The following is a 14,577-nucleotide window of genomic DNA, read 5'->3' as shown; positions in this document are numbered from 1 at the left end:
CAAAGTTTGTCAGGCTAGCTTGCTTAACGTGTCCGCGGACTTGTTTTCGCTTCTTCTGATGTGGATGACTTTGCAAGAGGTAAATTGCAGAAGAAGATCCTTCTCTTGCAATAAGTAAGAAGCCATTACATCATTTTTTGCCTCATAGGTACCATTGATCTGTCCTGCGATTAACATCGAGTCAACTCTTGCTTCCAAATGTTTTACACCAAGCTATCTGTCTATCCGTAGTCCTGCTAAGATGGCTTCATATTCTGCTTCATTATTGGTACTTTTGAAGTCCAATTTGACAGCATAAGTAAATTTGTGGCCTTCCGAATTAACCAATATAAGGCCTGTGCCTGATCCTTCGCCACTCGAAGCCCCATCCATGAACAATGACCACACCTGATCATGCTCCGGTGGTATTAGGGTCTGTTGTTCAATCAAACAATCTTTTTCTTTTTCTTGCGGGACTTCAATAACGAAGTCTGCGAATACTTGGCCTTTGATTGCTGGTCTAGTCATGTACTCAATTGAGTGTTCCCCCAGTTCAATAGCCTACTTAGCTAATCTTCCGGATAACTCTGGTTTACTCAACACATTTTTCAATTTGTATTCAGTCAACACGTTGATCGGACGCCCTTGAAAGTATCTGCGGAGGCGTCTAGCCGCATAAACCAGTGCCAACACCAACTTCTCCATCATCGAATATCGGGTTTCTGCATCTGTCAACGTTATGCGGACGTAATAAATTGGTGTTTGCACATTTTTTTCTATCCGTCAGCAGTTTAGCTCCGATGGCGATGTCTTACGCTGACAAGTACGGTGTAAGTGGTTCCCCTGCTTGCGGTGCTGTCAAAGTGGGCAGCTCCATTAAACATTTCTTTACTTCTGTAAAAGCTTGTTCTGCTTCTGCGGTCCATTTGAACTATATTTTCTTCAAACAATTTCTCAAAGTTGATACAAATGGAAAAGATTTTGTCGCGTGATTGGCTAAGAACCTGTTCAACGCAACTAATCTTCCCTTTAACGATTGTACTTCTTTGAGGGAGGAAGGTGAAGGCATGCATGCGACTGCTTTGACTTTATCCGGGTTAGCCTTAAAACCCGCACTTGCAACAATCACGCCCAAGAATTTCCCTTCCTCCATTCCAAAAGAACATTTGCTTGGATTGAGCTTCATGTTGATCCGTCTTAAAGTGTCAAATGTTTCTTTCGATGTCACACAGCATTTGATCTTCTTCGACGTTTTTTATTACCAAGTCACCCATGTATACTTCAAGGTTGCGTCCAATTTGGCATTTAAAAGCTTCGTCCATCAAACATTGGTAAGTGGCCCCCGCATTTTCTAACCCAAAGTGTCACACCCCAACCTAAGGCGGAAATGTCGGGGCGCGAACTGATTGTCACAGCTCTTAAGGTTACTATCATGCACAATATAAGTTTCAATATCTATTTAATAATTTCAAATAATTCAAGTACAAAATACAACTTATTAAACAAACAACAATTACAAATTAAATTCTTTGCCGTATCATTTCTAACTTAAATTCTTCACTTAGTCTTCACAAATCTGCATTAAATTTATACGATAACCTGCATATACGTATAAAATAGAATTTTGTCAACAACACATGTTGAGTGAGCAACACACCAGTTTAGTTGTACATATAGTATATATAACAAAATACGTAGCTGCAACAAGTCATATGAGAATAACAAATTAACCAAATGAGCAAGTATAACTGAGATGTCGAGAAGCACAAGGCTATAACGACCGGCGTATGATCATACTAGACTGAGATTATGTTGGACCTCTCCGAATGCGGAAGCATACAAAGCAAATAAGCACATAAACAAGAAACGTATAAGTTGTTAACACATAAGACAATAGTTGCAGTTTTGAGTATAAATATATATGAGAAATATAGTTTACGCATATGTCCCCAAAACATGAGAAAACGAGTAAAAATAAGGGAATGTGGTACTCACCTGGTCGAGGAAGCAAACGAGATAAACAAGATACGAAATGTCACTTCTTTCGAGATTGTCCAACGGAAAATCCTTATGAGTTATGATGATAAGTAACTATGAACTTATAATACGAATGCTAATCAAAGACGTTCGAGATTCGATAAGATTCGAGATTTAATGATCAAATGGGTTATCGCGAAAGTTACTTATTTCTTTGTTATTAATTTTATTAACAAAGCTTTATTTATCAAGGGTTTATTAAAAAAACATATTTTAGTTATATAAAATCAAATTATAAGAAGAATTCTTGAATAAATAATATTTATAATATTAGATAAATTATATAAAGAGATTTGTATTAAAATATTTAATTTAAACTAAAATACCTTTAATGTATTTATTTATACTTTCGCTATTTGTAAAGATATCTTTAGAAATAATTATCATAAATAATAAGGGATAAATAACAATATTTATATAAAATATGATCTGTTTTATAAAATTCTTAAACTAGTTTTAAATACAATAATTAACAAGATTAAAATCAATTTTATACATAATACATATTCATACATATATTCATATATATACAAATACATTCATATATATGGTTTTTAACGAGGATTCGAAAAAGATGATTGATTAATGTGTCGGTTAAATAAAATAGTATGGTTTCTAATTTGTTTAAACCTTTAAAACAATAATAATAATAATAATAATAACAAAAAGAAAGAAGCAAAACTGTTTTTATAAATATAAAAGGCCCTGGCCGGGACTCGAATCCGCCCCAGTGGCTGGTTCAACCGATAACGCGCACAAACAAATAACCAACTGGACTAACCAGTTAGTTGGTTGTAAACAGATTTAAGAGTTTATATTCGCAGCCCAGAAACCCAAAATCACTATAAGAACCCTAGATTCGTAATCCGTTTATCTGGTAAGTATTAATCAAATTAATGTTAGGGTTATGAAAGAATGAAGAACGGCGAACACAGTGATGGAATTAATTACCTTTAAACACGATTGGTGATAGGGTAACGAAGCTCGACAGGGGACGGCTGAAGATGATGATGAACAGGTAATCACGGGGTATTATGATCGAATTAAGTATAGGGTTAAGGTTAGCTAGGGTTAGGAGATTGTATCCTAGCATTTAATTGAATTAATACAAACGATTTCGTGTATAATAAGTATATAATAGCATCGGCTCGTTAATAAGGAGGAACGGGTCATGATTGATTGTATTAGCATAATTAGATCGTGATTTAGGCCGAAAATAGTGTAAACAAGATATCTACGAGATCAATCATCACTAATAACATGAACATTACGGTCCAAGTCAAATGATAAAGCTATCGGGTGCAAGAAATGAATATGGGTTCGGGTTTGGATGATGGATATCCAGTTTGATAAAATGGATTATAACAAAATTTCATTTTTAGTCCTTGATGTTTGAGGATGGCAACAATAAAGGATAAGAGTTTTAAGTGTGGGTCATTTTTGCAAAATCATGAAAGTTATAATTATAAGTTATATAACTAATTAAATAATAATATAATAATATTAAATTTTTCTCGATAAAGGCGATAAAATTCCCGAACATCTAAATGGGTCGGGTTTTAAAAAAAATATAAAAATAAATATAGCATATATAAGTTTTGAAATGTCCGAGTTGTTACACAAAGGGCAACATTTTGTAACAAAAGGTGCCTTGGTCCGTGCGGAACGCGATTTTGTCTTCATCACCTGCCGCCATGCGGACCTGGTGATAGCCTTTATAAGCATCAAGAAAAACACTCAAACTTGAAGGGTGCCACTACGTCAACCTTTAAATCAATTTCCGGAAGTGGGTAACAATTTTTGGGCAAACTTTATTCAGATCTTTAAAATCAATGCACATCCGCCATGTCCCGTTACTTTTGGGAACGATAACCGGATTTGCCACCAATGTTTGATACTTAATTTCTCGAATGATTCCATCATTTAGTAAATCTTGAACTTGTTCTTCATTGCTTTGGTTTGCTCGATACCTATCTTCCGTTTCTTCTGAACAACTGGCGTGAATGCCAAATTCACCCACAACTTGTGTTCCGCGATCTTTCTCGGGACACATGTCATGTCTGCGGGTTGGCAGGCAAAAATATTCATGTTTTTTATAGTAATTGCTTCAAAAACGTCCTTACTATCTCGGAGATAGCAGACCCAATCACAAGCGTTTGTTCTGAAAATTTTTATATTCAACACCCATTTCTCTGGTCCGGTTCTTACTGCTTGTCTTGGGATTTTGCTTGGTTTTGAATTCTCTGTCGTGATACAATGTTTTTTCACGCGGATAATTGCTACGCCGGTGCGATTTGGAACTCTTACCGCACCGTGAACTGTGGAAGGATGAGCATTAAAATCACTGATCGCTTCCCTACCGATAATTATGTCATGCTTTGACTTGGCTGGCAAGACCAGGAATTCGACATCTTTAGTTCTGGAATGAATCCCATCGCTGAGTGTGACAGGAAAAGAATCACCCCTCGTGGATGCATGACCTCGTAACCGGAAACCAGTTACCGGCGCATGAATTGGCTTAAGCCTCACCTTATCTTCTTTGTCTTATGTTCTTCATATGTCGAAGAAGCCATATTGTGACCTATAATGTCCGATAAGAGCAGTGATTATCAGCGCGCTTTTGTTACATGGGCCCCTTTTACCAGCGGGAAAATTACGGGCTCACTTTTCCACTCTTCCTCATCAAATTGTTGTCTCTTATATCCGCTGACCCGTCCGCCTTGAATCATGTGAACGTTCAAATCTTTAACTTGTTTATTAGCCGGACTAGGGTTGGCCTGTGCGGATGATTTGTTACTTCCTCCTTTCACATTTTTCACTAAGTGTTCCAACTTTCCAGATTTCACCGCAGCTTCGATCTCGTTTCCCAAAGTAACACAATCATCTGTATTGTGACCGATATCATCATGATACATGAAGTGTTGCTTGGGATTGAGAAATGATCGTTTTGCAATTGGTTGCAGTTTCTTGAAGTGCATGTTTTCTGTGGTTAGAATTTTTGAAGGGGTTTTCGTCAGCGGTGTCCAACTATTAGTGTTATGCGTGAACGTACTTGCTTTATTCTTGTTACTGTCACACCCTCAAAATCCACTAACGGAGTTTTACCGTCAGAGGGTGTGAACTGGCAGGATCGGAATCATCAGTTATAATCAAACCATAAAAACGTTTAAATGCAAATAAGTGCGGAAGCGTAAAAACCTTAATTCAAAAGTTGCGTCACGCAGGACGACTTAAAACCCAAGATAACTGTTAAAAATAAGTTTGCAGAACAAAAAGGTATTTTCGTTAATGCATGCTCCTAAACCGCGCGCCCGCCTCTGCTACCTGAGAATAACATACTAAAAGTGTCAACACAAGGTTGGTGAGTTCACAAGTTATATAAGATAAATCGTTTAGCGTTTGCGTTCATCGTTTTACGTTAAGTGTTTTGCGTAACCACGTTACGGCGTTTAAGCGTTTTGCGTAACCACGTTACGGCGTTTTGTGTTTTGCGTAACCACGTTACGGCGTTTAAGCGTTTTGCGTAACCACGTTACGGCGTTTTGCATTACCAGATAGTGTTATGTCAAATTATATATCGATAGGTAGCTAATCTATACAACAAGTATTACTAAGTGGTTCGAAACCGAAGCTGACTGTTTATCAAGTGCCCGTCACCAGGTCAATCCAGACCATGGTAAGTGTTAGCCAAAATTACACCCACTCAACCTCCAGTTGAGCTTAGCGTCGGGTGGGGTTTGTCAAACCCAGTAGTACTACTCAACAGTGACTCGCTATTCTAAATATTAACCGGTTCGATGTGTGGGACTTCAAGTGTTACGTTTGCCGCTTAGCCTTTACAAGTGATATATAATTTATAACAAAATCTTAAATATGCGTTTATCTCAAAAATGCGTTTATCGGAGTATGTTATCTCCCCCAAGTGAAAAACGTTTGAAAACAGTTCAAAGAGCGGGGTAAGTGAACTCACTGTTTGCGAAGAATATCCCGAATTAGATCACCAAGTGATGCGCGTCGTAGAACTCTCTAGCGTTCTAAATAACAAAGAGATTTTCTAAGTATCGGTACGTTTAACGAGTCTCTAGACTCGGCACATAATACCTATGCACGTAACATGTTTCGTGTTTCGTTTGTGAATCGTGTTTGACTTAAACAAGTACAATTGTGATATGATACGTGAGTGAGCAATTACTTTCGTGTCATATACTAATAACATACTTTACTAGCAATTATCCCCGTAAGGGCATTTTGGTCAACAACAACAATTTACTAGCCATTATTCCGCATAAGGGCAATTTGGTCAAATCATGGCAATCAATTAGCAACTATTCCCCGCAAGGGTATTTTGGTCAAAACATAACAATTATATAAAAACTATCATATTTCATGCATTTTTACACAACTCAGCAGCTAGTTTCACTGTGACAGAATTTCCACTTGAAAGATTGTACTATTTCACCGATCATAACATCTCAATTAATTCACCAAAAATCACCACTGAAACATACATGTCTTAGGTTTCCAGAACATATTTTATTTTATTTTTATTCCATATAGATTTCTTATAATGACCAAAACATTACAGCAAACTCATATCAGTCAGATTCATGTGCAACAGAATGTTATTTGCAATTCCCGTTAAACGAAAAATCCAATAAATGCAAGACCACTTGGGTTTGGTTCCTAACTCAATGAGTCAACTTCCAGAAGTGGAACCAACCCAATTGGTCTCGTAGTTCATGAGATATAACATTTACAACATAACCTAACAGCAGGTCTAACAGCTCAGCTTTGCACCACGTTTTTGTAAAATCATAAAAGTTAACTTCTACTTGTCCAAAAATTACAAACTTATACTTTATAGAAACTAGACTCAACCTAGTTTACTGCAGTACCCACAATCTCAACCAATTTTCACGTTTACACTTCGTTACAGTCACTTAAACATCGTATACACATTCTGTCCAGATTCTGTTCACATCAAAACTCAACAATTTAACTATCTATGGACCACAAATCAATCATATAACATGCTAGACACTACAACCACTATCCATGCATCTCAATTACACCATACATACAAGATTAGGGTTTGTGTTTCAACTCAAATCAAAGACAACAATCAATCATGCACAACATCAATACTAGTTATCAATCATTATGAATTCAACAATCATCATGTTAACTCATACATACATAAGAAAAATCGGCTGCCTAGGGTTTTTGATTAACCCATTAAACATCAAATTAAACAACAAGAAGGTAAGGGATGATCAATTATACCTTCCTAGCACCTAGTTCTTGGATTAAACACTTGATTAGGGCTTGTATGTGTGTGTGCTTGTGGACGGCAGCCAAGGGGAAACAAGGGAGGGGGCCGATCGGGTCTTGTAGGTTTAGAAAAATAGGTTAGGGTTTGTAGTTAAGGTTATATTTATAATTATACAAGTTACACTCTAGTCCCTCTACTTTCAAGTGTTACATCACTAGCCTAACTAATTGGTTCTTGTTTCTTGTTTAGCATTCCACATAACATAATCAAGTAACACACATAAATCTAACACATAATTATCACATAATTATTGTTTTGACGTTTGTCGTTTATTTATCAATCGTTTCCGTCAACTCGTTTGCGTATCGGTGCAAATCCCGAAAGACTACACATGTAGTAAGTGTTAAGCGTCATTTAAACCCAAGTTTAATTGTAATGAAGTGTGCGTTATAGATTCAGTGATCTTAAGTTTGAATTGACGGAGTTGAGTTAACGGAGTTAACCTGAAATTGACGATTGTCCATCATTCCCATGTTAAAGAATTTTCGTCCCGAAAATTTGAGTCAAGTCGTGATGAGAGTCTGAAAGAGTGAAAAAAAAAATTTTTCAGTTTGTCATATCATCCCCTAGTAGAAAGAAATTTCGTCCCGAAATTTAATTCATACCTCCGGTGATGTCTGACGGTTTGCCGGGTTTCGCGGTTTTCGGTGTTTGGTTAGCCCTTCAAAAAGGTGAGGATACTTTTTCATCATTTGATCCTCGCGTTCCCACGTGAACTCCGGTCCACGTCTCGAGTTCCAACGAACCTTAACGATTGGAATTTTGCTGTGTTTGAGCGTTTTGGTTTCCCAATCCAAAACCTCGACTGGTTCCTCAATGAAACGTAACTGTTCATCAACTTGTAGTTCCTCCAAAGGGACTACATGGGTTTCATCAGATAGGCATTTCTTCAAATTGGACACGTGGAATACATTGTGTACGCCACTGAATTCCGTTGGTAGGTCCAGTCGGTACGCCACCGGACCAATGCGCTCAGTTATTCGATAGGGACCAACATATCGTGGGTTGAGTTTGTTTCGCTTACCAAAGCGAACCACACCTTTCCAAGGTGAGACTTTGAGTAACACTCGATCGTTCACTTGAAATTCGAGAGGTTTTCGGCGCTTGTCGGCGTAACTCTTTTGGCGATCTCGTGCTGCTTCCATGCGATTTCGGATTTGAACAATCTTTTCTGAAGTTTCGAGTACCAGTTCCGGACCAGTGATTTGGCTGTCACCCACCTCTGCCCAGCAGAGTGGTGATCGACACTTCCGTCCGTACAGCGCTTCAAACGGCGCTGCTTTAATACTTGCGTGGTAGCTGTTATTATACGAAAACTCTACCAAAGGTAAGTGAGGTTCCCAACTTTTTCCGAAATCCAACACGCATGCACGCAACATATCCTCCAGGGTCTGAATAGTTCGTTCACTTTGCCCATCCGTCTGAGGATGGTATGCTGTGCTCATATCAAGACGGGTGCCTAGCGCGCTTTGCAGCGACTTCCAAAAGTGCGAAGTGAAACGAGAATCTCGATCAGAAATGATTGAGACAGGCACTCCGTGTCTAGACACCACTTCTTTTATGTAAACACGAGTCAGTCTCTCCATTTTGTCCGATCCTTAATCGCTAAGAAGTGTGCAGACTTAGTCAACCGGTCAACGATCACCTAGATGGTATCGCATCCCGTCGGTGTCTTAGGTAAACCCGTAATAAAATCCATTGAGATGTGTTCCCATTTCCACATTGGGAGTTCCGGTTGTTGCAGTAGACCAGATGGTTTCTGGTATTCTATTTTGACTCTAGCACAAGTCAAGCATTTGCTCACGTAGGTGGCAATGTCGGCTTTCATGTTCGGCCACCAGTAAAGTGCCTTTAAATCATGATACATTTTACCTGAGCCAGGGTGGATAGAATATCGGGACTTGTGTGCTTCGTCCATCACCAGAGTTCTCAACTCTCCGAACCGTGGAATCCAAATCCGGTTCTCAAAATATCGGACCCCGTCCGATCTGGTTTCAAGTTGCTTGCTCATGCCCCGCATGAGTTCCGATGGAAGATTATCATCTTTCAAAGCTTCGTGTTGCGCCTCGCGAATCTGGTCAGGTAAGTTTGCATGAATCGTGAGTTGCAATGCTCGCACTCGTCTGGGTTTATCTGTTTCTTTTCTGCTGAGAGCGTCGGCCACTACATTGGCCTTGCCAGGGTGGTACTTGATGGCACAATCGTAATCTTTAAGCAGCTCGACCCAACGACGCTGTCGCATGTTCAGCTCCTTCTGATCGTAGATATGTTGGAGACTCTTGTGGTCGGTGTAAATGGTAAACTTGGTACCGTACAAGTAATGCCTCCATATCTTAAGAGCAAACACTACAGCTCCGAGTCCCAAATCGTGGGTCGTGTAGTTCTTCTCGTGAACCCGTAGTTGTCGAGAGGCGTAGGCTATAACTTTCTCGAGTTGCATCAGCACACAACCGAGACCTTGTATAGATGCGTCACAGTGTACCTCAAAATTTTCCGTTCCCTCGGGGAGGGCTAAAATAGGGGCGCTACAAAGCTTGGTTTTCAACAGTTGAAAAGCGGATTCTTGCGCGTCACCCCAATTGTACTTAGTGCCCTTGTGGGTCAAAGCGGTGAGGGGTTGAGCAATTTTTGAGAATCCCTCGATGAAACGTCGGTAGTAGCCGGCCAGTCCTAGGAATTGTCGCACCTCAGTCGGAGTCTTAGGTGCTTCCCAGTTTTTGATGGCCTCTACCTTACCGGGATCGACATGGATACCGTTCTCGTTGATCACATGTCCTAAAAAGTGAACCTCGCGAAGCCAAAATTCACATTTCGAGAGTTTAGCATACAGTTGTTCCTTCTTCAATAGTTCCAGAATTACCCTTAAGTGCTCTTCATGGTTAGTCTCGTTCTTGGAGTAGACGAGAATATCATCGATGAAGACAATCACGAATTTGTCGAGGTACGCCTTGCATACTCGATTCATGAGATCCATAAATACGGCTGGTGCGTTGGTTAGGCCAAAAGGCATAACCGAAAACTCGTAGTGACCATACCGTGTTCTGGAAGCCGTCTTTGAGATATCTTCTTCGCGCACTCTTAGTTGGTGGTAACCGGATCGCAGATCGATCTTCGAGTAGTAACTCGATCCCTGAAGCTGGTCAAACAAATCATCAATTCGTGGTAAAGGATAACGGTTCTTGACCGTCACCTTGTTCAACTCCCGGTAGTCGATGCACATTCGGAAAGTCCCGTCTTTCTTTCGGACAAACAAGACAGGGGCTCCCCATGGCGATGAGCTAGGTCGGATAAAACCCTTATCCAACAAATCTTGCAACTGAGTGGACAGTTCCTGAAGCTCCGCCGGTGCGAGCCGATACGGGGCTCGTGCTATGGGTGCTGCACCGGGTGTCAACTCGATTTGGAATTCGACTTGTCGTATAGGAGGGAGTCCAGGCAAATCCTCCGGGAAAACTTCCGGAAAATCTCGCACAATCGGTATATCTTCAATTCGCTTCTCCTCCGCGGGTTTCTCAACAATCTGCGCCAAAATTGCCGGATGACCCTTTCGTAGGTACTTCTGCGCCTTCATGAGGGTAATGACGCTGGTGGTCATGCCGCTTCTCTCACCTCGGATTGAAATGATCTCGCCGGAAGGGGTAGTAATGTGGACTATCTTGTCGTGACATATAATCTCCGCTCGGTTCTCGGATAACCAGTCCATGCCGACCACGACATCGAAACTACTAAGCGTAAAAGGAATAAGGTCGATATCAAAGACATGACCTGACAGTTTTAACTTACATCCCGCAAGTACATGAGTCGTTACTATAGTCTTACCGTCAGCTAATTCAACAGGAAACTTAGCATCTAACGGAGTTGGAGTTAAGTCTAAGAGTTGGCTAAAGGCTTTCGACACAAAACTCCTATCAGCTCCAGTGTCAAACAATACAGAAGCAAAACAATCGTTCACAGGGAACTTACCAGTCACCACGTACGGATCATTGCGGGCTTGACCCAACCCAATTACAAAAGCTCTTCCTTTGCCATTGCCTCCACCACTACTGCCACTTCCATTACCTCCATTGTTGTCGTTCTGTTTCAGCTTGGGACAATCTTTCCGTAATGACCCTCCTGCCCACATTCGAAACATCCCTTCGTCGTCATAAGTGGTTTAGGAGCACCCTTTGCCGCAAGGTCTCCTCTACATTCCTTCGCCTGGTGACCCATCTTTCCGCATCTCTGACACTTGACACGGTCACACGGGCCAACATGATGATAGTTGCACCTATTGCACTTTGGATATTTCCCAGCATATCCGCTCGAACCCTGCCCGCTACCGTTGTTATTGTTGTTGTGACTCTGATTGTTAAAGCTCCGAGTGAATTCGGGCTTACGGTAGTGTTGTTGCTGTGGGAGGTTCGAGGACGAGGATCTGGTGTTGTCAAACTTTCTCTTTCCGCTGTTCGGGTTGTTGTTGCTGTTATTGTCGTTACTCTGGTTGTCACGGGCTTTAATGGTCGAACCCCTCGGTGGTAACGCACCTTGGGTCACAGCCTGATCCGTCAGTTTGTGAGCTAAACGGATCGCTTGTTGGATCGTGGCTGGCCTGGAAGACGTCACCATGCCCTGAATCTGCGGTGCTAATCCATCAATGTACATTTCTATCCTCTTGCTCGGCGGATCCACCATCCGCGGACACATCACAGCCAACTCGTGCGAACGAGTAGTGTAGGCTTCGATTTCCGAACCCACCATCTTCATTGACCAAAATTCTGATTCTAACTTTGAAATCTCTTCTCTCGGACAATACTCCTCTCGCATCATGTTCTTGAACTCCTCCCAGTTCATCGCGTTAGCCAGTTCCAATCCAAGGATCTGGACGTTTGAATTCCACCAAGTGAGGGCGGAATCCTCAAGTGTCCCAGCAGCGAATTTGACCCTACTAGCAGGGGGACAATTACACATCTCAAAAGCCGACTCGGCCTTCTCAGCCCAACGCAGGAAGCCTATAGCTCCCTCAGTGCCCTTAAACGTACTGGGCTTGCAGTCAAGGTAGTTCTTGAAGGTACACGTTCCACTCGGACCTCCAGCTTGATTCTGAACGTGTGCGGCTAAAGCGGCCGCGACATGGTCATTCAGCAGAGTTTGGAGTTTAGCTGCAGACATGTTGATGTTACCACGTCCTCGTCCAGCGTTTCTTCCGGCCATTTCCTAGAATCACAGTATAAAATGTTAAACATGAATTTTTCTTTCATATACAACACACCATACATGTAATAAAAAGATAGGTAAGAAAGAAAATAAGAAACAACATCACATCACAACCACATATTAGTCTAAATAAAAATTCATGATTAAAACCATTGTATTCGCTACAAAGTATTTCCAATCAATCCTTAAAATCATAGAAAAATAATAGTTCGGATGGAGACAACCCCTCCATCTAAGTGTCATCATTACTAGATGTCGTCATCTGAGGACACCTCTGAGTGTGCCTCCTCCTCAGCCGGTTCTTCCTCCGGTTCTTCTTCGGGTTCCTCCTCGGGATCTTCCTCGGGATCTTCCTCAGGCTCCTCTTCGGGATCTTCTTCAGGTTCTACTTCAGGCTCTGCCCCAGGCTCGGCCTCAGGCTCTGCCTCAGGTTCGGCTGCGTTCTGAGCAAGTTGCATTTGTAAGACATCGCAACGCTCTAACGCTATCTCAGTTCGGGTCCTTTCTTCTTGGAGTTGCTCTTTCAAGTCTATCATCTCGGCTTGCATCTTCATCATAACCTTCATCTGTTGATCACTAGCCCCTTGCATATCTTTCATTGCCGCTGCCATGCGGGCAATCTCCTCCTTATTCTCGGTTTCGTCTTTTAACAATCTGGAAACGTTCTCTCTCGTGTAGCGCATGTAACCCACATCACGCTCCAAACAAGAAACGACAGCTGCGAGAACTCGCTCTACAGGTTCGGCTATGGGTGGTAGGGTGTTGGGATAAGCAGGGTGGTTCGGGTGAGGCAACGGGGGAACTTGTTCGCGATAGACCATATGTCTGATCATGTTAGGGTACCAATCCCAGCTAACGTCGTTTTCATAAAGGCCTCCGGATAGGCGGTACCTCTTCGGTGCGGGAGCTTCGAGTTCCGGGACTACGCGGGGTGGCGAGGCGGTAGGTAACTGCGGTTCCTTCTCGTGAGCATGCGTCATCGAATCGGATGATGATGAGGGTGGCGTCGACATTCCTACAGGTAAGCCGTGTATGCGCGCGCGTATGAGTGAAAGAGGTAAAGAGATAAGATTTCAAGACTACACAAACCTATGCAGTGCGTATCATTATAACTAATGAGTCGTCGCGGTTATAGTCTAGTATGCACGCAGCTTCTAGTTCGCTATAACCAATGGCTCTGATACCAATCTGTCACACCCTCAAAATCCACTAACGGAGTTTTACCGTCAGAGGGTGTGAACTGGCAGGATCAGAATCATCAGTTATAATCAAACCATAAAAACGTTTAAATGCAAATAAGTGCGGAAGCGTAAAAACCTTAATTCAAAAGTTGCGTCACGCAGGACGACTTAAAACCCAAGATAACTGTTAAAAATAAGTTTGCAGAACAAAAAGGTATTTTCGTTAATGCATGCTCCTAAACCGCGCGCCCGCCTCGGATACCTGAGAATAACATACTAAAAGTGTCAACACAAGGTTGGTGAGTTCACAAGTTATATAAGATAAATCGTTTAGCGTTTGCGTTCATCGTTTTACGTTAAGTGTTTTGCGTAACCACGTTACGGCGTTTAAGCGTTTTGCGTAACCACGTTACGGCGTTTTGTGTTTTGCGTAACCACGTTACGGCGTTTAAGCGTTTTGCGTAACCACGTTACGGCGTTTTGCATTACCAGATAGTGTTATGTCAAATTATATATCGATAGGTAGCTAATCTATACAACAAGTATTACTAAGTGGTTCGAAACCGAAGCTGACTGTTTATCAAGTGCCCGTCACCAGGTCAATCCAGACCATGGTAAGTGTTAGCCAAAATTACACCCACTCAACCTCCAGTTGAGCTTAGCGTCGGGTGGGGTTTGTCAAACCCAGTAGTACTACTCAACAGTGACTCGCTATTCTAAATATTAACCGGTTCGATGTGTGGGACTTCAAGTGTTACGTTTGCCGCTTAGCCTTTACAAGTGATATATAATTTATAACAAAATCTTAAATATGCGTTTATCTCAAAAATGCGTTTATCGGAGTATGTTATCTCC

The sequence above is a fragment of the Bidens hawaiensis genome, unplaced genomic scaffold (genome assembly GCF_021521415.1).
Source record: "Bidens hawaiensis isolate Kalapana, Puna unplaced genomic scaffold, B.hawaiensis_p1.1 tig00014618_1, whole genome shotgun sequence".
Lineage (NCBI taxonomy): Eukaryota > Viridiplantae > Streptophyta > Magnoliopsida > Asterales > Asteraceae > Bidens > Bidens hawaiensis.
This window is presented reverse-complemented; position numbering follows the sequence as displayed.